Genomic DNA, 24465 nt, shown 5'->3' with positions numbered 1-24465 from the left:
CAGCAATTTTGTGAAATAAGTCAAGTTTTTTGTTTGTTTTGGGGGGGAAGTAAATTTGTTTAATTTTTTTATTTTTTTCCATGGTTACATGATTTATTTTCTCTCCCTCCATCCCTTCTTCCCTCTCCTCTCCTGGAGCTGAAAAGCAATTCCACTGGGTCAGGCATGTGTTATCACCTTCCTGCTCTCTCCATACAACACCTCATCAACATCTTCTCTCTGCATCATGGGATTTTTGCACATTAAGAAAAAACAAACGTGGCTTAAAAAAGAGGAATAAGTTCTAACTATGGAACTTCAGACACGGCATTAAGAAGTTCTTGTGTGGGAGGCAGCCTTCCTGTTTGCTCATTAAAATGTATACAGGATTTTCCAAAAGTCTTAATGCCATTTTAAGCTATTAAAATTTAAACGAAACTACTACCAGCAGACCTATTTAAGTTATTAAAGTTTAAAACGGCATTAAGACTTTTGGACCACCCCATACTTTAAAGTGGTCACCTACTTTGTCTACTTAAAGTCAGCTGGTAGTAGTTTTGAACTCATAGTGTTAAAAATTCCTAACAGGGGGCAGCTGGATAACTCAGTTGGCCTGGAGACAGGAGGTCCTGGGTTCAAATCTAGCCTCAGACACTTCCTAGCTGGGTGACCCTGGACAAGTCACTTAACCCCTATTGCCTAGCCCTTGCCGATTTTCTGCCTTGGAACCAATACTTAGTATTGATTCTAAGACAGAAGGTAAAGATTAAAAAAAAAAAAGTCCTAGCATATGTTTTCCTGATTCACTTTACCATACCCTACAGTGATCTGTCAATGAACATAATTCTCTAAATTCTTTATATTCATTGTTTTAATAGCAGTAACATTGCATTCCATTTGTTTATTATAATCAATTTACCATTTCCCAAACTGATAGGTACCTACTTGGCTTCTGTTTTTTTAGGGTTACAAAAAGTGTTGCTGTGAATATTTTGATACATATAGGATTGTAGATTTTATAATTAGAAGGGACTTCATGGGTCTTTTAATCCATCCCCTTCATTATATAGATTTAGAAACTCAAAAAGTGACTTGCTCAGGGTCACTCTGGTAGAACATGGCACAGACAGGATTTGAATTTAGGATCCAGGATTTCAAGTTCATCAAGAAGGTTCAGCACTCTTTCCACTGAACCATGCTACCTCCCTCTTCCCTCTGCCTCTGTCCCTCACAGTCTCTCTGTCTCTGTCTCTCCCTCTTCCTATCTCTCTGTCTCTGTGTCTTTCTCTGTCTATCTCTCTGCCTCTGTCTCTGTCTCTATCTCTCTATGTCTATCTGCCTTGTCTGTCTTTCTGCCTGTCTGTCTCTCCTTCTTCCTAGCTCTCTGTGTCTCTCATGTGTCTTCCTGCCTGTCTGTCTCTCCCTCTTCCTATCTCTCTGTTTCTCTGTCTATCTATCTTTGTCTCTGTGTCTTTCTGTCTGTCTCTGTCTTTCCCTCTTCCTATTTCTCTGTTTCTCTATGTCTATCTCTCTGCCTCTGTTTGTCTTTCTGTCTCTGTCTCTATCTCTCTGTCTATCTGTCTTGTCTGTCTTTCTGCCTGTCTATCTCTCCTTCTTCCTATCTCTGTGTTTCTCTGTGTCTATCTCTCTCTGTCTCTTTGTCTTTCTGCCTGTCTCTGTCTCTTCCTCTTCCTATCTCTCTGTGTCTCTATATGTCTATCTCTCTCTGACTCTGTCTGTCTTTCTGCCTGTTTCTGTCTCTCCCTCTTCCTATTTCTCTGTTTCTCTATGTCTATCTCTCTCTGTCTCTGTGTCTTTCTGTCTATCTGTCTCTCCTTCTTCCTATTTCTCTGTGTCTCTGTCTTTCTGCCTCTCTCTGTCTCTCCCTCTTCTATCTCTCTGTGTTTCTCTAGGTCTATCTCTCTGTCTCTGTGTCTTTCTGCTTCCTATTTCTTTATGTTTCTCTCTGTCTCTCTGTCTCTGTGTCTTTCTGCCTGTCTCTGTCTCTCCCTCTTCTATCTCTCTGTGTTTCTCTAGGTCTATCTCTCTGTCTCTGTGTCTTTCTGCCTGTCTCTGTCTCTCCCCTTTCCTATCTCTTTATGTTTCTCTCTGTCTCTCTCTGTCTCTGTGTCTTTCTGCCTGACTCTGTCTCTCCCTCTTCTATCTCTCTGTGTTTCTCTAGGTCTATCTCTCTGTCTCTGTGTCTTTCTGTCTATCTGTCTCTCCTTCTTCCTATTTCTCTGTGTCTCTGTCTTTCTGCCTCTCTCTGTCTCTCCCTCTTCTATCTCTCTGTGTTTCTCTAGGTCTATCTCTCTGTCTCTGTGTCTTTCTGCTTCCTGTCTCTTTATGTTTCTCTCTGTCTCTCTGTCTCTGTGTCTTTCTGCCTGTCTCTGTCTCTCCCTCTTCTATCTCTCTGTGTTTCTCTAGGTCTATCTCTCTATCTCTGTGTCTTTCTGCCTGTCTCTGTCTCTCCCCTTTCCTTTCTCTTTATGTTTCTATCTGCCTCTCTCTGTCTCTCCCTCTTCTATCTCTCTGTGTTTCTCTAGGTCTATCTCTCTGTCTCTGTGTCTTTCTGCCTGTCTCTGTCTCTCCCCTTTCCTATCTCTTTATGTTTCTTTCTGCCTCTCTCTGTCTCTCCCTCTTCTATCTCTCTGTGTTTCTCTAGGTCTATCTCTCAGTGTCTCTGTCTGTCTTTCTGCCTGTCTCTTTCTCTCCCACAAATCAGCCAGGAAAAAACTCTCAGCATTTATGTTCAAACCTTCCCCACCATTTCTCTTGTGACTTCAAAGCAGCTGATTCAGAGGCTGTTCCCTGGTAAATTGCAGTCACTTTCCAATTTTGCTTGTTCTTTGAGAAAAGCCCCACAGTGAAACACTACTCATTCCCCGGCAGTCTTCTCATGGAAATCCTTGACCCAAGGCATAGATAGGATGAGCCTTTAGTCTCAGCGCTCCTAATGCTTAGATCTCATAACGCGAACAGCATTAGTAAGCATTAGTAAGTCTTTAGTAAGCAGCTTTAGGAGCCTCTGACTACAGCTCCCAAGTCTCTTAATTGTGATCACTCTCCAGTGGCTTGGGAGAATTTCTCCCCACTGAAAAATACAACACCGTAACTTGTAATCAAGAAGGAACCTTGGAGACCATCCAATCCAGGCCCTTCGCTTTACAGAGGAAATATACATTCACGGGAAGAAGAAAGCCCAGTGGGCTACTCTCCCTTTCTTACATGTTGGAGAGCGAAGGCAAACGGGAAAGAGTATTTCTAAAATTCAGAAATTGGGTTGAACTTCCAGAGAGCAGAGGGAATATGACTTATTTTGCAACACGTTGGGGTTCAGCAAAATGAGTCCCTCAAGATTGTCCCCTGGGGGCAGTTAGGTGGCTCAGTGGATGGAGGTTTTCCCATGAATTACAGTTTGCACTTTCTAAAGAGAGGCAATCAATCCACTAGGAATCTGACCATTACGGTTGTTAGCCTTAGATATGGAAATAATTCTCTGCTGCCACTGTTAACACCTGCCCTTCCTCTAGTGCCTAGAACTGTGCTTCCCTAACACAGTAAGCTTGGGCTAAATAGTTGTTATGCTAATAAATGACTGAATGACTGAAGCCAAAGGCAACAAGCAAGTGGGTGGCAGCCCCTTTAGTATAGCTTTCCTGTTATTAATAACTGCTGTTTTTATAACATTTTAAATACCTTATCTCATTTGAGCCTCAAAACAATACTCTGGGGGGCAGCTGGGTAGCTCAGTGGATTGAGAGCTAGACCTAGAGATGGGAGATCCTAAGTTCAAATCTAGCCTCAGATACTTCCCAGCTGTGTGACCCTGGGCAAGTCACTTGACCCCCATTGCCTAGCCCTGACCACTCTTCTGCCTTGGAGCCAATACACAGTATTGACTCCAAGACAGAAGGTAAGGGTTTAAAAAAAAACAAAAACAACAATACTCTGAGCTAGGGATTACAAGCATTGTTATACCTATTTGACAGATGAGGAAGCTGAGATTTAGAGAGAATGTCATAAGCAAGATTTGAACCCAAGTCTTTCTGACTCCAGGTTCAGTTAATTGGTCAACATGTATTTATAAATAGCTTACTTTAGGGGCAGCTAGGTGGCTCAGTGGGTAGAGTTACCTGGCCTGGAATCAGGAGTTTGAACCTGGGTTCAAATCTGGACTCAGATTTCCTAGCTAGGTGATCATGAGCAAGTCACTTAACCCCAGTTGCCCAGCCCTTAGCACTCTTCTGTCTTGGAATTGATACCTAAGACAGAAGGTAAAGGTTTAAAAAGGAGAGAGAGGAAGGGAGAAGGAGAGGAAGAGGAGGAGAGAGAGACAGAGTCAGAGAGAGGGAGAGGAAGAAGTAAAGGGAAAGAGAGAGAGACAGAGAGAGAGAGAGAGAGAGAGAGAGAGACAGAGAGAGAGAGAGAGAGTCAGAGAGAGAGAGAGAGAGAGAGAGCTTGAGAGACAGAGAGACAGTCAGAGAGAGGGAGAGGAAGAAGTAAAGGGAAAGAGAGAGAGACAGAGAGAGAGAGAGAGAGAGAGAGAGAGAGAGAGAGAGAGAGAGAGAGAGAGAGAGAGACAAAGTCAGAGAGAGGGTGAGGTAGAGGGAGAGAGAAGAGAGAGAGAGAGAGAGCAAGAGAGTGCTTGCTTGCTTTGTATCAGGCATGGTGCCAAGCCCTCTAGATTAAAAAAAAAAAGGAAAAACCAAAAACTACTATGCTACATTCCACAGAAGCTTCATCTGAACCAAAGAGAAGAAGGATGTGCCAGAACTTAGGTAGTAACTGAAAGAAAGGGAGGAGATCTTATCCTGGTCACTTATCTATTGATTTGCACCAGTTATCCCAGGAATCTTGGATATAGTTAACAGAAACAATTTCCCCTCCAGGCTGTCCTGCTAAATCTCTAGATCAGGGTCCCCAAACTTTTTACACAGGAGGCCAGTTCACTGTCCCTCAGAATATTGGAGGTTCAGACTATAAAAACCTAACCCTAACCCTAAATTCGTGCAGTATACTCAGTGCAGAATCCCCTCACCCAGATCATCCGCTCACCATGCTGAAGTCTTCCATTGTGCAGCCACATAATCCTTTGACGCCTCATTATAAGGCGCCACACAAAGAATTATGTCACCGGAAGTAGTACTGTATGTAAGCGATGCCACACTTTGTGGTGCCACTACATACAGTGCTCCTCTCACTGACCACCAATGAAAGAGGTGCCCCTTCCAGAAGTGCAGTGGGGGCCGGATACATGGCCTTGGGGGGGCTGCATGTGGCCCTCTGGCGTAGTTTGGGGACCCCTCCTCTAGGCTTTTACCATAGGCCAGAGAAACCTTAGAGTCCTGAAAGCTCATTCTACCCTTGGATTTCACAAACTCAAAGGGCTCTTTTCCCCACCCCTCTGCAAGGTCATGGCCTCCCTGGACTCATTCCTCTTTAGACTGTTCTGGACTCATTCTACCATGCCCCAGCTCCAGGTACCTTTATCCCTTCCTCTCTCCATTCTTTCACCTTTGTTGCTGTCGTGCCCCTCCTGGAACAGAAGTTCCTTAAGGGCAGGGACTAGGTATCTTCCTGCTTGTATATGTATTCTTGGCACTTAGCACAGTGCCCCACAGGCTCACCACTGCAGAGACAGAACTGACATGGGGGAGAAGGAAATTGAACAAGTATTTAAGAACCAATGTATGTGCCAAGCCCTGTGATAAATACTCTAGAAATATTACCATTTTTGATCCTTAAAGGGTTTTTTAATTTGCTATTTTTATTTATTTTTCTTTTTTCTTTGCTATTTTTAATTCTTATTTTAGAGATGAGGAAACTGAGGCAGGCAGATTTGAAGAGACTTGATCAGTGTGAAGATGGAATGAACTTTCCCTTTGTCTATTGTTAGTTAATCAAATCAAGAACTTAAAGTACCCCCTACTTAGTAGCTAGCTAGGGCCACAAGCACTGGGCAGTGCTAGGTAAATTGGGAGTGTGAATGAGTAAGTGACTTGAGTGCTCTCTTACCTAATGGTTAACTAGTTACTAAGAAGGGGTACTTTAAGTTCTTGGTGTGATTAACTAAAAATAGACAAAGGGAGAGTTAATTCTATCTTCCCACCAGGGTGACATAGTTCTCATGGATCTGAGGTCAACACTGAACTTCGATCTTCCATCTTCCTAACTAAAGCTCTATTCATCCTACAATTAGTCTTTTCTGCCTACATCAGCTCAGAGATTTTACAGGAATAGACACCTCCAGGATGGGGGAAAAAAAAAATATATATATATATATATTTCAAAGGCCAAAGATTAAAATTAATCTAACCATTCTGAGAAGCAACTTATAATTATTAGAGAAAATCCACTAAATTGTCCATTCCTACCCTTCAGCCTAGAAATCCTTTTACTCACCAAACACCTCGGGGAGCACAAAGCTGGAGAAATCCCCATCCAGAACAAATATCATAGCAGCACTTGGGCGAGAGCTCCAAACTGCCCTCAGGAGAAGGCAGATTGTTACAAACTGTGATTTATAAATGTAATGGGCTGTCACTGGGCTTCAAGATGCAACCAATACGAGGAATTCAGAGAAATATACAAAGATTATGAATTGATGTAGGCTTAAGTAAGCAGACCCTAAAAACAATAAATACCATAAACAATAGAAGGCAGCTGTGCTCTGATTAACTGTACTGACCAATACCTGTCTGGAGAACAGATGATGAAGTTCCTGGGGGCAGCTGGGCAGCTCAGTGGATTGAGAGCTAGACCTACAGATGGGAGGTCCTGGGTTCAAATCTGGCCTCAGATACTTTCTAGCTGAGTGACACTGAGCAAGTCACTTAACCCTCATTACCTAGCCCTTGCCACTCTTCTGCCTTGGAACCAATACCCATATTTTGAAATATGGATGATTATAGACATGAAATATTCTTTTATTATTCCATTCCATCATTCCCTATGTCTTGTTAATCTTTACTGTGATCTCCCATCCCCTCCACTTCTCTGTGCTTCCCCAGGCTATGGTCCTTCCATAATGGGCTGTGCCTTTAAGATTTGTTGCTAAATCTTAGCTCAGAATTCTAAGAAAAGCAGTAACTCTGAGAGACAGCTGCTGGGAGTTCTGTTTGACTGAGAGTTCTGAGATAAGCAATTGCTGGGTTTGAAATGTGACAAGCTGTTATATAAACTGGGGAAATGGGAACAACAAGGTTATGCTAGGATTGTGGAATGGCTTTATCTGATTTTTATTTATCTCATTCTAACCTGACCCCAGAAAGAAAAGGAGGGAGAGAAAGAAGTAAAAAAAAGACAGATTTCAAAACTATATTCGCTAAGCTTGAAGATGGAAATATAGGGTTAGACTTGCTTTTGAGAAGTCTAGCTGAACAGAGGAACAGCCTGGAAGCGGATAATAAAGGAGTCGCTCAGCAGATGAACTAGTTTGGCTGAGATGTTGTACCCAACGAGGTGCTAGTCGGATACCACATGGCCAACATGTGGTATATGGCTTAGCCATATAAGCAGCTCTTCAGCACAGAAGCGAAATTCTCCAAGGAACTTTTATAAAGAGCTTCTGAGGCAGAAAGAAAATATTAAAGTTTACAGTTCCAGAGCTGTGAGTTACACCCAGCACCTAGGTTTTCCTCACTCATGTGTCTCATTAGCAGGTCTCGGTGTGTACCCACTCTCCCACATAGATACATTGGTGGGAGAGTGTGACCTAGATTTATTTGTGGATTGTGATAGATTTATTATTTATGCATTTGCTTGAACCCAGAAGTATCTGAGAGTATTTCTTTTGCTCTAACATTAAGAAATTGACTATAGTTAAAATCTAAAAAGTCTGAATTTGGAGGAACTGGTATTATAAATAGAAATGCATTGGTGGGGGCTCGGAATACATTGGTGGGTAGGGATGAAGTCTTGACTTTCTTGTGCTGTGGATTTAAGTGAGGTCCCTGTTGGGGGGGGGGGGCCTCAAGCTACATTGGTAGGTAGGGATGAAGTCTTGACTCTCTTGTGCTGTGGATTTAAGTGAGGTCCCCACCAGTGCATTTCCATTTATATAAAATATGACATGTGGGACCTTGAGGGAATTTAAGAGTAAGTATAACCATGGGGTAGTGATCCTTCTCTAAGACTCTACTAGTGTAAGGGAAGGTTGGAATAAGTCAATTCAGTAAAAGCCAACTCTGAGAGATTGTTGTTAGGCATGACCAGTGGAAGTTGCCATACTGCATACCTGCAATACCTGCCCTGGCCATTCTCTGCTACCTTCACAATCTCTACCCCTGGGTGAACCAGTTCAATTCTAGGCTACCCTCTACTTTCAAATCCCTTGAACCCTGGTTCTATCATGCCTTATCATATTCCAACCCTGCCCTTGTGCTCAGGGCTTTGCTGGAGACATCTCTTCAGGTTAGGGAGAGCCAGTTGTTAAATTTTCAGGGTGAGCATTGACATTTTGGAAACAAACAGTCCTAATCATGGTTACAGTAATGATTTATTATCATTTTTGTCTATACTTAAGAGTGACCTTAATGCTAATAATGGAGATTAAATATTGCTCCCCTCATTACCATCTTTGGAACTTCTTTTCTTGGTCAACACTCCCCCCATGTAACATTTCTCCCATTAGAATATAAGCTTCTAGGGAAAGTAGCAGAGCCAGGAGAATACCACACAGAGACAGATGCCTGGTAACAAGATTGATGTAACTGACTTCTCCCCTAGCAGGCATGCAATGACCCAGGACAACTCTGAGGGACTTAGGAGAAAGATGCTCTCCACATCCTGAGACAGAACTGTGGGAGCAGAAACACAGAAGAAAACCATGACCAATCACATAGTTCCATGGGGATGTGATTAGGGTTTTAATGTTAGAAGATCTCTCTACTGAAAATATGAATAACATGGAAATAGGTTTTGAGCAAGGATATATGTATAACCCAGTGGAATTGCTTGTCAGCTTTGGGAGGGGGGAAATAAAGGGAGGGGGAAATAATGGATCATGTGACATGGAAAATTTTTCTAAATTAAAAAAAGGGAGGAGGAAAGAATATAAGCTCATAGAGGTCAGGGGCTGTCCTTTTTTTTGTTATATGCTATGAGTTTAGAACAGGGCTGGGCATACATAGTAATGGTTTAATAAATGTTTTTCATTTATTTTTATTATTTATGTATAGGCAGGTAGGTGATGCAGTGGGTAGAGCATCTAGTCTGTAGTCATTAAAACCTGAGTTCAAATCTAGCCTCAAACACTCACTAGTTGTATGACCCTGGGAAATTCCTAAAAAAGCAAACAAACAAACAACCCCCCTTCTCTGTTTGCCTCAGTTTCCTCATCTATAAAACAAGGATAATAATAGCACTCACCTCACAGGCTTGTTGGGAAGATCAAGCAAGATAATAATTATAAAGCACTTAGCACAGTGCCTGGCACATAGTAAGCCTTATATAAATGTTAGCTGTTATTATTAATGGTTTAATATTATGCTTTTACTGCTTTATTATTATTTATTATTATTAATGCTTTTTAATAATATGCTAATAACACTTTTCATTCTTTCATAGACAGCACACTGGATTAATTGCTGGAGATAGAGTCTGGAAACCTAAATTCAGATCCTAACTTGGACACTTACTAGCTAGATATTTCACCTCTCAACTTCATTTCCCTCATCTGTTAAAATGAGGATAATAAGGATCAAATGAGATTATATGTAATATGCTTTGTAAAATAAAGCCTTATATAAATACTAACTAGTAAGGGTATAGACAGTCTTTCATAGGCAGCTCTCTACAAAGACCATGTAGAGAATGTATGGTCCCACTGTTTCTCTGATCCTTTAAAAAAAATGGATCCAGAGCCTTCCTAGCTGTGTGACCCTGGGTAAGTCACTTAACCTCCATTGCTTAGCCCTTACCACTCTTCTGCCTTGGAATCAATGCACCACATTGATTCTAAGACTGAAGGTAAGGGCTTAAAAATAAATAATTAAATAAAATTGACCCAGTAGGCAAAAATGTATCCTCAAAGGCCATGAGGCAACAACGTGTTTCCTATGCAGAGGGAGGGGAAGGGAACAATCATTTATTAAGCACCTACTGTGTGCCAGGCTCTGTTAAATGCTTCACAAATAGTATCCCCGTTTAATCCTTACAACAACCCTGGCAGGTGAACGCTATTCTCATTCCCTTTTTATTGGTGGTGGTCCTTCCTTAGGATCAGTGACCTTGACTCTCTTGTGAAGTGGATTTCAGTGAGGAAGGTTGTACAATGTCATCAGCCTCCCTCTCTCTTCCAGAGTCATCCAAGTCCAGACCACTGTGACGGCTCGGGATGCAGTGGATGACTCTGACACCTTCGATGTCTGGCCAAGCTCTGGGAACTCCACCGAGCTGCTTCATCTGCCTTCCTGGCGGTAAGAATCATTATTCCCATTTTACAGGTGAAGGAAAGTAAGTCAGGCCTGGTCATACGACAACGAAGTGTCCAACCAAGCCCATCTGCGCATGCACACTGCTTCCCCGCATCTAGCCTCAGCCTCGCCGGGCTTGTCTCTTTCTCCTCCAAACCCCCGGCACACACTCCGACAGCAGCTTCCGGGCGCTGCCAGGTTCTTTCCTCCACTCCTTTTGGAGATCTCTGAGAAGCAGGCAACAGAGACCTGCCCGAGTTGGCGCGGCAGTCCCAGAAGATGGAAGGCTGGGACGTGAAAGGGGAGGGAGCCGAGTGTCCCCTGAGCCTCCGAACTCTGTGGGGGTGCTATTGAGCCACCGTAGAAGGAAGAGATAAATGGGACAGACTCGGACGGAGGAGCGAACGGGCTCAGAGAGGGATCTAAGCCCGAGCAGTTCCCACAATCCCTTGAAGAGAGCCTTTGTGTGGGCGGTGGAGGGCCAGGGGAGGGGAGGAGTGGGCTTCGGCAGGCTGGACTGGAGGAAAGTGGTTTTAAATAGCCTGGAGGCATTCTGACCCTGGCATGGGAAAAGGCTGGTACCCATTCAGCTGAGATTCCACCGCCATTCCCTCCCTCCGACCCCCTAAGGCCAGTCACAGGGCAGCTGGCACGCTTCTCCTGAGTGGGAGTGGGAGAACTGAGCAGGGATGGATCATCTGGGGGAGGCAGAAGGGCCTGCTGTGACTTCTGGGAATGGAAGCTGGCGGCAGGGTGGCAGTGATCGCCAGGAGGAGGCACATCTACAGGCAGACAACTAGAAGCGGGCAAAAAACGGGAAGTCACGAGGGCATCAAAAGAACAGAAAATCACCAATTCCCAAAAGGGCAGAAAGGGAAACCAAGTCCTTCTCCCTTGCCAGGGCCCAACGCAGAAGAGCTCAAGCACTCTTGCAGGGAGGGAGCCTTTCGGAAAGGAGAGTCTCGACTTCCTGTAATAGGGTGGTGGGCTTAGAGCTGGCTATGACGGTCCAGGGGGGTCTAGTCTCATTCCTTCATTCTATGGTCTCTGAGAAACAGAGGTTAAGGCCCTTGCTGGAAGTCACAGATGTAGTGAGTAGCAGAGGGAGAATTTAAACCTAGTTTCTCCTACTTCGGTCTTTCCATTTTACTGTGATTCTTCTCTATGGGTTGAGATTCAGTCTTTTCTCCTTGCTAGAGCCTCCAACTAAGATGATACTTCAAGTCATAAAGACTATCTAGGTTTGGGACTAGGTAGTACAGTGGATAGAAGCACGCCTGGATCTGGGTTCAAATCTGTCCTCAGACATGTGCTAGGCAAGTCACTTGACCCCTCTTGCCTATCCTTACTGTTCTTCTGCCTTAGAAACAATACCCAGTATTGATTCTAAGATGGAAGATGAGGGCTTTAAGAAGAAACAAACAAATAAAGGAAGGAAGGAAGAAGGAAAGAAAGGAAGGAAGGAGAGAAAGAAGGAAGAAACAAAGGAAGGAAGGAAGAAGGAAGGAGAGAAATAAAAAAGGAAGGAAGAAAGAAAGAAAAGATTACAAAAAAAAAAACTAAGTCCCTCCCTGGAGTGAAGGGACATGTCATTGGCAAGCAAGGAGGGCTGAGTCCTTTGACTCTGGTCTAAGGGGGAAGTTCTTTCTTTGTCTTTTCTATGAGAATAAAAACCCATTCTCTGGGTTATGGCAGCTAAATAGTTAAAACCTGCAAATGGCAATAACCAGAACAGGACCAGCTCCTACCAAAGGCCTGTAGGGGAAACAGAAGAAGAAGCCCATGGGGCCCCCTTCCTCCCAATAGGAGATGCCATGAAATGCCTGTGAGGAGTGAAGTGACAGGTTCTTTATTTCCTGGCCTGGACCCTGACACTCTCTAGGGTGAGATCAGACTGATGATTCTAGTCCAGGGTATTCTTAGCACAGTGCCAGCCTGGGACACCTTGTAGGTGCTCTGTAATATTTGACTTTTGTGGATTCTATTAGTGTTGGATGAAACCTCTGGGTGATTTCTTTTTCAATCTGAATCTTTTGAGAACTGTATCCTTCCAGGGACATCTTTCCACTAATCCCTCTAATGGATTTTCTAAAACTTTAAGGTAAGTTAAGTCCAAGGCAGACCCTGAAAAATACCTCTGGTGCAGAGGAAGTCTCCAGGGCTGAGTCCTGGGACCCAGAAACTCCTGAGGTTGCCATAGGGTGGAAGGGGACAGGTTGGGGGTGCCCAGCTTGTTTCCTGCAGCTCATCTAGAGTTCTTGTCCAGACTTCTTGTCCTTTTCTCTTCCCAACACACAGTGTCTCCTCCATCGGAGTTCTCATGTTAAAACTTCTCAAGAAGTGATCTGGGAGGGGGCAGCCAAGTGGCTCAGTAGATTGAGAGTCAGGCCCACAGACAGGAGGAGGTCCTGGGTTCAGATTTGGCCTCAGACACTTCCTAGCTGTGTGCCCTGGGCAAATCATTCAACACTCATTGTCAAGTACTTACCATTCTTCTGCCTTAGAACCAATACTCAGTATTGATTCTAAGATGGAAGGTAAGGGAAAGGAAGAAAGAAAGAAAGAAAGAAAGAAAGAAAGAAAGAAAGAAAGAAAGAAAGAAAGAAAGAAAGAGAGAGAGAGAGAGAGAGAGAGAGAGAGAGAAAGGAAGAAAGAAAGAAAGAAAGAGAAAGAAAGAAAGAAAGAAAGAAAGAAAGAAAGAGAGAGAGAGAAAGGAAGAAAGAAAGGAAGAAAGAAAGAAAGAAAGGAAGAAAGAAAGAAAGAAAGAAAGAAGGAAAGAAAGAAAGAAAGAAAGAAAGAAAGAAAGAAAGAAAGAAAGAAAGAAGGAAGGAAGGAAGAAGAAAGAGAGAGAGAACTTGCTAACATGATCAAATGAAATAAAACATAAAGCACTTTGCAAACTTTAGAGTGCCATATAAATGCCAACTATTATTATTGTTGTTTTTGTTATTTTGATGTTACCCTTTCCAGAAGTGTTTCCAGATAGGGATTAAAGCCTTTAGCTAGAGAAATTAATTTCTAAAGAGAGAATTTTAGATAACTAAGGTAGTATTGGGGAAGGGGGAGGTAGAAAGGCATTCTCTATAGCTCTAAAGGTTTACTATGTAAATGTTTGTCTCCTCTGCTTATGGCTGACCTCATGAAGAAATGTCTATTGTACTCCTGCTCTGATCCGTTTCCCTTGAACACCCTTTTGTGTTCCCTAATTTCCTACTCCATCTAAGCAAAGAGACAAGGTCCAACATTAAGTGGGCCATAAAACAGGAGGCTAGGAAAAATGTGGGTGTGGACCAAGAAGTAAATAGAGAAACCATACAAAGAGATAGGACCGCAAGCTGAAACACTAGACTTTTCTCGATAAATAATGTCATAGAATTTAGGGTTGGAAAAGACTTTAGAGATAAGCTAATTCAGTCCTCCCAGGTTACAGATAGAGAACTCTTGAACTCAAAGGAGTTAAATGACTTGTCCAGAATCATATAGCAAGTCACTGAAAGAAGATGGACTCAACCTGAGTCAGCCAGAATATGACGCATTCAGAGTTAACCCAGAAGACTTGTATGAACAGATACAGGGTGAAGTGAGCAGGACCAGAAGGCCAACTTACAAAATGAGGACAATGATGTAAAGGCAAGAAGTTTTGAAAGACTAAAATTCAGTGAGATGTTCTGAGACACGGCCACTGGGTTTATTGGCTGCTTGTATGATGAGGGTCTGGAGCTGTCACAGAGTGCTTGAGATGGTGTCTTTTCCGCTGAAGAAATTGAGGAACCTGTTTCTGGGAGAGTCATGGTGACACATAAGGGAAATGCTTTGGAGAACACACATCTGTAGTTGATTCTTGCTGGCTAAGTGCATGGTGAATGGGACTCTCTTTGTCTCTGGAGGCATTAGAAAAGCTTCAGTCAGCTTATGCCATTTAGCTTCTTCTCATTGCCCAAAGCTGTGCTCTGGAGGGATCTTGATGACTCCTTTGCTCCTGGCTGGGAGGTCTTCTCCCCTCTGAAGGCACATGACCCTATAAAAGGTCCTCTAGCCTTGGGTTCTGCTTTTGTGCTTTTTCACATTAGGAGAAGATTAATGGAAAGGTCAGAAGGTTGAGCTGCAGGATTCCAGGAACCAAGAGTCCAGGCTGGTTTTGCAGCCTGTGCAGCAAAAATGGTGACCTTTGGGAAGGGCTGTCAGGACCCAGACCAGGGTGGTTGACGTAAGGACTCATGTGGCGGTTATGGTGCATGAACTTAGTAAGACCAATATTACGTAAGAACCATGGGACCATCACGGCATAGGGGAAGAGTATCCCCCTGAGCTGTGGGGAGGAAATGTTTATAAGTCTGTTCATATTAAATCTCAAAGTAAATATCCCTTTATTAGTCGATGTTCCATGGTTAAATGGAATTGAAGTACCAGCAACTGGCACCTACCAGTGGGCAGAACATAGGCAGGAAGGGTGTAAGCAGATGGGAGTAGATAAAAGAGATGCCTCAAATCTCTGGGGTATCCTAGAACCTTGAGGGGTGGTTGTAGCCTGCCTCACTCTGGGAGAGGAAAGGACCAGAAGCATCCTTGTTTATCTTGACTATACCTATTTTTCACAATGGAGGGCTTCTATTTTTGGCTCCTGGGAATTGCGTAGTGGTGATGATGGAGATACAAAAAAAGAGAAGAAAAGAATATTTGTAAATCTACAAATACATGGAAGACCACAGAAGGGAAGTTCAGAAGATATAGCAGAGAAATGGGGTGTTTTGTTACCATGGTATTACATTTAATACAAACACAAAAACAAAATTATATAACCCAAGTTCCTGGTTTCATAAGCATATAATCCTCTTTTCAGTTCTTCTTTATGACATATTCATATCTGTTGAAGTTTGTTAAGTTTGGAATTAAAAAGAAAACAATTCAGTTAGAGGCAGCTTTAGAGGAGACTCAAATTTCTACGATGAAACAAAAATTTTTAATGATTATAATTCAACACTGATAATCCTTGAGTGTCATATCAAGTCAACATGCATTTATTAAGTACCTACTGTTTGCCAGGCACTGTGCCAAATACATTGTGTGACGTTCAGGAAGTCACATTTTGGGGGAGATACTGCCAGGCTGAAACATGTCTCGAGAAGGTGGGCCAGGTTGGTAAGAGGACTTCAAACCATGTCATGGGAAAAGAAGTTAAAGGAACTGGAATTGTTTAGATTGGAGCAAAGGAGACTGGGGGGGCGGGGTAATAATTGTCTTTCTATGTTTATTTGAAGGCCTATTATTTGACTAGGATTAAAGTAATGTTTGCTTGGCCCTAGAGGTCAGAAGTCAGACCAAATGAATGGGATTAACAGGGAGGCAAATTTGGGTTCAACATAATATGAAATATTGTGCCTACTGGTAGATATGGTTGGCATACTATTTGATTTTACTGCAGTGTTTTTTTTCTCCTTTCAGAATCTTTGTTATAGGGGTAGATAATAGATAGAGGACCAGGTGCAGAGATAGTGGTTCTGAGTTCAAATTTGGCATCAGCTACTTCCTAGCTATATGACCCTGAATAAGTCACTTAACCCCAACTGCCTACCCTTAGCACCTTCTGCCTTGAAATTGATTCTTAGTTTTGATTCCATGACAAAGTAAGGTTTCAAAAAATAAAAATTAAAAATTAAATCTTTGTTACAAAGAGATGCTCACTGGCTAAGAAGTGGAGATGGATAGGTTTGGAAATGAAGATGATGTGGAGCTGAGATAACTAGAAAAAATTATGTTAATAAAAAAATTTTTTTAAACCCTTACCTTCTGCCTTGGAATCAATACTGTGTGTTGAAAATACCTAAATGAGATAAAAAATAAATATAAATATAAAATAAACAAACAAACAAATAAATACATAAAAGCACTCCAAATTCCAGAAGTCTATGCAGATCCTAGTCATTATTATCCCTTCCGGAGGAACAGAAAAACAAGGTTCCATACTCAAAGAGCTCCCATTCTAATGGAGGAGTCAATATGTCAATACTATATATTGATTCCAAGGCAGAAAAGTGGGAAGGGCTAGGCAATGGAGGTTAGTGACTTGCCCAAGGTCACACAGCTAGGAAGTATCTGAGGCCAGATTTTAACCTAGGACCTTCTGTCTCTAGGCCTGGCTCTCAATCTACTGAGCCACCCCAACTGCCCCCTATTAATACATTTTTTTAAATGAAGGTGATGTAAAATAAAAGGTATCATAAAAATTAAATTAAAAAAACATACTGCTTAGAAAAAATGTTGGACTTGAAAAGAATAGACAATGGGCAAGTGATGTGTTCCATCTACACAATGTCAAGAGAACTTCAGAAAGGCTCCCAGCACATTGGGTGAAGTCTCTGTGGATAATTTTTTGGAGGTCATGGGTAATGAACTAAGCTGGCATGGATGACCCATTAGAGAAAATGTCCACATTGATGAGATCAGAGATCCATTGGAGTCTTGGAATGAAGGGTGAAATGGCTAGACGGCACCCATGATAAACCAAAGGCAAACATTCCTGTTAAGCAAACTGAAACTGTATTCCTTTTCATGAGTGCTGATGTTGACAAAACCTGTTATTCTGATTTAATCACTCTGACTCCTTGTGAACCCCTGAGAAAGGAAGGCAAAGTTGACCACCAGGCCCTCAATTGCATGACATCCAGAAAGCACACGGCTGCCTGGCCTGCCACGAAACCAAATGTTGCGAGCTCTAGGTCGCCTCCAGCCTAGACAACCTTGGAGAGTCCAGCAAGAGACCCAGAGACTGTGGCGGTTATGGTCCAGTCTCTCAGATCTTCAGAACATTCAAATTCATGATTGACAGAATATGATCCTTGTTAAAAGAATGTCCTGGCTGAGGATCACCCTAGACCCAAAGTCTGGGAGCCCAAACTATGGAAGAGACTAAGAGAAAAGGGGTCCCCAGGAGAGTTCTGTGGCTAGAGTAGCAAAAGGAATTCAGGAGACTCAATCCAGGCCATGACTGCCAAACAACATCCATCCATTCATCTAGCAAACAATTTCATCTCTTATCTGTAATCATTTATTTAACCATCTTATTGCCTCAGCAAAGTTAGTTAGGATACATAATGACCTATATCTTAGAGTCAAACCCATAATCAAGAACTGTGTCACACAGTGTGAGGTCATGTGTTTATGGTTTGAGAGATACTGTGCTATAATGTATAAGCTTAGAGTTAGGAAGACTTGAGTTTGAGTCTTGCCTCATATACTTTTTTTTTTAACCTTTATCTTCTGTCTTAGAATGGATACTAAGTATTGGTTTCGAGGTAGAAAAGGGTTAAGGGATAGGTAATGGGGGTTAAGTGACCTACTCAGGGTCACACAGCTAGGAAGTGTCTAAGGCTAGATCTGAACTCAGGACCTCTGGTCTCCAAGTCTAGCTCCCTATTCATGGTGCACCTAACTGTTCCTTGCCATATATACTTGATAACTTTGTGACTGGGTAAGTCACTTGATTTTTATCTGCCTCAGTTCCTCATCTATAGAATGGGGATAATAACACCTGACTCCAGAGATCCCTGTGAGAAAAAGTGAGATAGTATTTGTAAAGAGTTTTGCAAACTTTAGTGTGATATACTTAAAAAAAAATAACCCACCAACTTATAATACTAGAGAGCTTTCAGGGGCATTGAAAGATTGAATGACTTGCCCAGAGCCACACAGTCAATTTGTACTCAAGATAGGATTTTAACCCAAATCTCCCTGACTCTGAGACTAGTTAGCTATTCACAATGCCACAATACTTTCCTATGAAATTGCAAAGGGAAGCAAAAGTTGCTACAACACAGCAATAGTCACCAATAATAAGCTTAGTCCCCATTTGAAAACAGAAAGTGTACTATAAATGCTGTCATCGTGGGAGGTCACTCAGTAAACTCTCTGGAGTTCCTCTGAACACTGAATCCACCATCCCACGCCTAGATGATTATTTCTTCAGCGCTCTATTTATCTTCTCTTTCTGAACCTTCGCTGAGGGATGCACACAGCGGGCTCTTAATAGATATATAAATACTTGGGGCGCTCTTGAACTGACTTCCCTTGTGTAATGCCTCTTCAGATGACAGGCTTTCAAAAACAGGATGCTTTTATCTGGGAGTCCCCTCCGTGGAACTCAAACCAACAACGTGGCCACTCCATGAACTGAAACTGACCTGGCCATGTTCATATCGGAAATATACAAAGCCGGTAGCCCCACCCCAACGCCTTCATCCTTTTCTCCTACCCTCCGGGGTTATGGCGAGCCTCAAATGAGACATCTGTCAGGCGCTCACCACACTGTTTGGCACAGAGTAAGTTTATACTAAGTCAAGGCTTATTTCCTTCCCCTCCCCTTCCCTCTTTCCTGGAACACAGCTGATTGGCCAACCTCCAGGATCCTCCCGGCTCTGGCTAGGAATCTTCTGGCCAAAGATGACAGTCGGGCTCCCTCTCCTGGTAAGCAGCGGTATTGCAGCCAGCACCGGAGGAAGGCCCCACCCCCACCCACCCCGCTTCCCCGCCCAATATGAGTGAATGTACTTTGGAGAATTTTTATCTTTTATTTTCCTTTAAACTCTTATCTTCTGTCCTAGTAACAGCTCTAACACTGAAGGACGAAGGCTAGGCAATTAGAGTTAAGTGATTTGCCCAGAGTTACATAGTTCTAGGAAGTGTATGAGAACAGATTTTGACCCAGTTTCTCCCCTCTCTGGGTTTGGCATTCAATTTGTTTAGTTACCTAGGGACCCCCTATATCTCCCTTTTTTTTAATTAAAAAACTTCTGAAAAACCCTCACCTTCCCTCTTGGAGTCAATATTGTGTATTGGCTCCAAGGCAGAAGAGTGGTAAGGGCTAGGCAATGGGGGTCAAGTGACTTGCCCAGGGTCACACAGCTGGGAAGTGTCTGAGGCCAGATTTGAATCTAGGACCTTCCATCTCTGGGCCTCCCTCTCTATCCACTGATCTCTCATGGATTTAATTACCATTTCTATGCTAACAGTTCTCAAATCTGCATATCCTGCCTCAATCACTGCTGACCTCTAATCTCAAATCTCCAATTTCTGTTTTTTAATCTTTACCTTCCATCTTAGAATCAGTACTGTGTATTGGTTCCAAGGCAGAACAGTGGTAAGGGCTAGGCAATGAGGGTCAAGTGACTTGCCCAGGGTCACCCAGCTGGGAAGTGTCTGAGGTCAGATTCGAATCCAGTACCTCTCCTCTCTGGGCCTGATTCTCAATCCACTGAGCCACCTAGCTGCCCCTTATATCTGTTTTTAAAATTAACTTTCATTAATGCGCTTTGTTTTTCATGTCACATTAATTAATGAACATTTTTCTCCTCTTCTATTCACAGAACCTTAAGGGAAGATAGAGATTTTTTAAGCTAGACACATCCACTACATCTGATTATATCTCACCCAGAAGCCTCCACTTCGCTTATCAAAGAAAATGCATTTTCTCAGTCTCCAAAATGAGAGCATTTGGTTTAATTTTATTATCCTTCTCATTTCTATTACTGTAGTCCCTCCGTATATTTCTCTAGTTCCATTTATTTTGCCCAGTTCTTAGAAGTCTTCCCATATTTCTCAGAATACACATTTTTCATTGCTTGCAACATAAGAGTTAGCAATAAGGTTAAAGGATCAAATATCTGAGCTCATAGCTCCGGATCTAGGAAGGACAAAAAGGACCTTTTCGACTAACCTCCTTACCTTATTGAAGAAGAAACTGAGGGAGCAGTTAGATGGCTCAGTAGATAAGAGCACCAGACCTGGACCTGGTTCAAATCTGCCCTCAGATACTTCCTCCATATGTGACCCTGGGCAAGTCACTTAACCCCATTTGCCTAGCCCTTTTCCTCCTGTCTTGTTGAGTTTGTTAATAGGATAAAAGATAAGAGTGTCATTTTTTGTTTTGTTTTGTTTTGTTTTAAGAGAAAACTAAGGTTTTTGGAGGTCAGATGACTTGTCCAAGGTCACCAAAGTATTAAATGGTAGAGGTAGGATTTGAATCTAGCTCCTCTGACTAGCGTTCTTTCCACTGAACACACTGCCTCAAAGAAATCTAGACCCAGAATAGTTAAGCTGTTTGCCCAGTCATAGATATAAATTATATGAGTGACAGCTGAGATGGGAACCCTGGTCCTCTGACTGCATCCCTAGGCATCTTTCCCCTCCTTCCCACTGTCTCCCATCCAGGGAGTCCAATAGTACTAAGAAGTCGTGGTTTTAATCTCAGGATCAACATGAAAGTTTGTTGTTATTCAGTCATTTTTCAGTCATGTGTGACTCTTTGTGATGCCATTTTTTGCTTTTTTGTTTTTGGCAAAGAACCTAGAGCAGTGTATCATTTCCTTCTCCAGCTCATTTAAGAAAGGAAGAAATGGAAGCAGAGTTAATTGACTTGCCCAGGGTCACATAGCTAGGAAGGGTCTGAGGCCAGATTTGAACTCAGGAAATGAGTCTTCCTGACTCCAGGAGGCTGGGCACTCTCTGCAGGATGGCACCACCCAGCAGCCCCAAAATGAAAGGACAGTAAGTCAACTAGTCATCTTGGTCATTGAGCATTTATTTGTAAAGTGTGGAGAAAATCTTATGGATAGCTATGCTCCATAGAGTCACAAAGAGTTGGACAAGACCAAATAATAACAATGATCATGATTGTCATAGTCATTGTGTCCATCAGACAGAGAGCCCCTTGGGAGCCAGGATTGTTTTTCATCTTTTTTGTATTCCAGGTTCTTAGTTCAGGGCCTTGCACACATTAAGCGCTATGTACAATATTAATTGATTGACTATGTAAGGTGCTGTCCTGGTTCTGCTTTTTTCATTTTAAGTTATTTCCTAGAAGTCTTCACACATTTCTTTGTATTCCTCAGTTACCATTTTTATGACCCAATAACACTGCACTGCATATATATATATATGTATATATATTTATTTTATTTTATTTTTAAAATATTTTCCCATGGTTAAATGATTCATGTTGTCTCAAAAATGGCACTCTATTAATAAGCCAAGGTTTGTTTGTTTTTTTAAACCCTTACCTTCCATCTTGTATTGGCTCCAAGGCAGAAGAGTGGTAAGGGCTAGGCAATGGGTGTCAAATGACTTGCCCAGGGTCACACAGCTGGGAAGTATCTGAGGCCAGATTTGAACCTAGGACTTCCCATCTCTAGGGCTGGTTCTCAATCCATTGAGCCACCTAGCTGCCCCCACGCCAAGGTTTAAAGACTGGATACAGATAGGAATTGGTACAGATAGGTTCTCTTGCCTGTCCCACCCTGCAATTCTAATTATAGCCTCAGGCGATGGTCCTAGTAATGGTGTCTATGGGTATGGCAGTTCAGTTTTCTAATTTTGACAGCATGTTGTCAGACTGTTCTCCAGGATTGCACCAGTTCATGGCTCCCCCAAGAACGTAATACCAGTCTGGTTTATTACATTCTCTTTATCTGAATCTGAATCTCTTCTGTCATGTCCTGCAAAACTGGACAGCCATACTCTGCTTGAAGACTTCCAGGGATAGAGAACCCACCACCTCCTAAGCTGCTCATTCCACTTTTAGAAAAACTTAATGTAAGGGGGATAAGTGGTAGGGTTGCTGTTTGGCCCATGGAGGCTATGTATGCCCAAATTTCTTCTCCTGGTCCTTCTCCAAGGGAGGTTCTGATTCCTACCAGAAGGGAGCCAGAGGTTGGAATATCTGCTCTCCTGAGAAACTGGGGTACTGGGTTAGAATTTGATTGATCTGCTCCCTTAAATAGTTATGCTAGGACAGCATTGGTGAAGATGTGGCACGCATGCAGAGCCGGCATTCGGGGAGCTGCTCTTTCCCTACTCTTCCCATGGTGGGAAGACATTTTCTACATACCCCAACCCTATATCCATTGGTCCAAAGCAAGCACTTTCTCCCTCAACTCTCTCTGATAATCTGGGGCTCCCAGACAGCTTGAATTTGCCCTCTGGGCATGAAGACTCTAGGGGAAATCATTTTTTAGGTTCAAGCTAAGCACCTGATCACTATCCCTTAATAGGAAACAAGCACCCCAGTGGATATATCCAAGGCTTGACTCCTTTCTCACCAGATACAAGGTCTACCATGACACACTTAGCAAAGGAGCCTATTTGTCAACATCAATAGCAAAAAAAGAGAAGATGGTACAAAGGAGAATATGTCTAACTCTTTGCCTCTGTCTAGTTAAGAATCAGCCAGTCAACTAGCATTTAAGAGCCCACTAAGTTTAAGGCACTGTCACAAGCTCCCTCATTGGAAGGGAAGGTGATAACTCACCTCAGGAAGAGGTGTTCCAGATCTCCCCTAAGGAGAAATTCCCCCAAAGTCTCCCACGTGGAGACAGAGACATGATAAGTATTGCCAGTTCCTAAATGTGGATTCTTTTCTATAGTCTTTTTCTCTCTTATTCTTTGAAGGGCGGTTCAAAAGGCATGTCTTCTCTCTTGAAACTGGCAGCCAGAAGAGCCCAGATCTCTCTCCTTTCCAGCTTTCTCCAACTCTGCCTGACCACAAGTGGGAGGCACTAAGTAATCAATCTCCATCAGCAAGGAGAAAACCTCAGACAATTGGCCCTTTGGGCCCAAGGTTGCATTAGTAATTGGGCAGTTTTTCCTCAGAGGCGGTTGAAATATTCCTCTTTTCACTTTCCATCTTGGGCTCCTGGTTCTGCTCCAATAACAAGTCTAATCCCTCTTCTCCATGGCTCTGGTACGCTCTCACTTAACTGGCTTCTTGCCTCCATCTGACTGGAATTAGTCAAATGGTCAGTTAACATTGAAGTGCCCACCAAGTGCCAGGCTCTAGGAATTCAACTGTCCCTCCTCTCAATGAGCTCAAGTCAAAAAAGGGGGAGGGGAGACAACAATGCAAGCAACTACTTACAAGCAACACATGTACAGGATAAGTGGGGGGTAATCCTTGAGGGAAGGCACTAAGATTAAGGGGGGCTGGCAAAGGCTTCTTGAAGAAGGCATGACTTTAGCTGACACTTGAAGGGAGCCAGGGAAGCCAGGAGATGGAGATGGGGAAGGAGAATTCCAGATATGGGGATCAGCCAGTAAAAACATTCAGAGTTGAGAGAACCCGGGTTTGGGGTTACAGCAAAGAGGCCAGTGTCACTGATAATATTGTCACAAAATATTGGGGGTACAGGTTATGAAGAGCTATAAAAGCCAAAAGACTTTATAGTTCATTTTCAAAGTAATGGGGAACCACTGGAATTTATTGAATTGGGGGACTGTCTTGTGTTTTTAGGGTAATCAGTTTGCTTTTTTTAAACCCTTACCTTCCGACTTGGAGTCAATACTGTGTATTGGCTCCAAAGCAGAAGAGTGGAAAGGGCTAGACAATGGGGGTCAAGTGACTTGCCCAGGGTCACACAGCTGGGAAGTGGCTGAGGCCAGATTTGAACCTAGAACCTCTGGTCTCTAGGCCTGGATCTCAATCCACTGAGCCACCCAGCTGCCCCCTAGGGCGATCAGTTTTGATAGCTGAGTAGACCTCAGGTAGGGAGACCAAACGGAAAGCTATTGCAAGAGGCCAACAGAAAGGTGCTGATGGCCTGCATGAAGGTGGTGGGAGTGTTGGAGGAGAGAAGGGGACATCTAGGAGAGAAGTTATGAAGAAAGACAATAGGATTTGACTGGCAATTGGATATGGGGGCAGTGAGAGAGAGAGAGAAGAGTTGAAGATGGCACTCTGATTGGGAGCCAAAGTGACTGGAGGATGGAGGTGCTCTCAATAGTAATAGGGAAGTTAAGAAGAGGGGAAGGTTTGGTGAGGAAGATTGGGAATTTTAATATCTGGAACTTCCCTCTGAGGTTACCTACCAGCTCCTCTTATAAGCAGTTGGGCTCACAAGTCTTCAAAATATAAAAAATTGCTTCATTTAAAAATTAAAGGCCAAAAATAAAATAAATAAATAAAATTAAAATTAAAGGCCAAAACAAGATTTCATATCCATACCCAGAGAGAGATCCTATAAAATAATTTTGGGCAGTTTGATTGATATGGCATTGAATAAGTCTATGGATTAGGTAAAATTGT

General features: G+C 42.8%; 1 protein-coding gene across 1 annotated transcript in view; it reads left to right on the top strand.

The window, feature by feature from the left end:
• Window positions 1–10288: 10288 nt before the first annotated feature.
• Window positions 10289–24465, top strand: part of RPL5 (ribosomal protein L5) — a 32368-nt gene continuing 18191 nt past the window's right edge. The window contains exon 1 of the mRNA XM_007480305.3: window positions 10289–10400. The gene's annotated coding sequence lies outside the window, so the exon portion shown is untranslated. The remainder of the gene's footprint in view (window positions 10401–24465) is intronic.

The sequence above is a fragment of the Monodelphis domestica genome, chromosome 2 (assembly GCF_027887165.1).
Source record: "Monodelphis domestica isolate mMonDom1 chromosome 2, mMonDom1.pri, whole genome shotgun sequence".
In the NCBI taxonomy this organism is placed as follows: Eukaryota; Metazoa; Chordata; class Mammalia; order Didelphimorphia; family Didelphidae; genus Monodelphis; species Monodelphis domestica.
The sequence above is the reverse complement of the archived record's forward strand: the minus strand, read 5'-3'. Positions and strand labels throughout refer to the sequence as shown.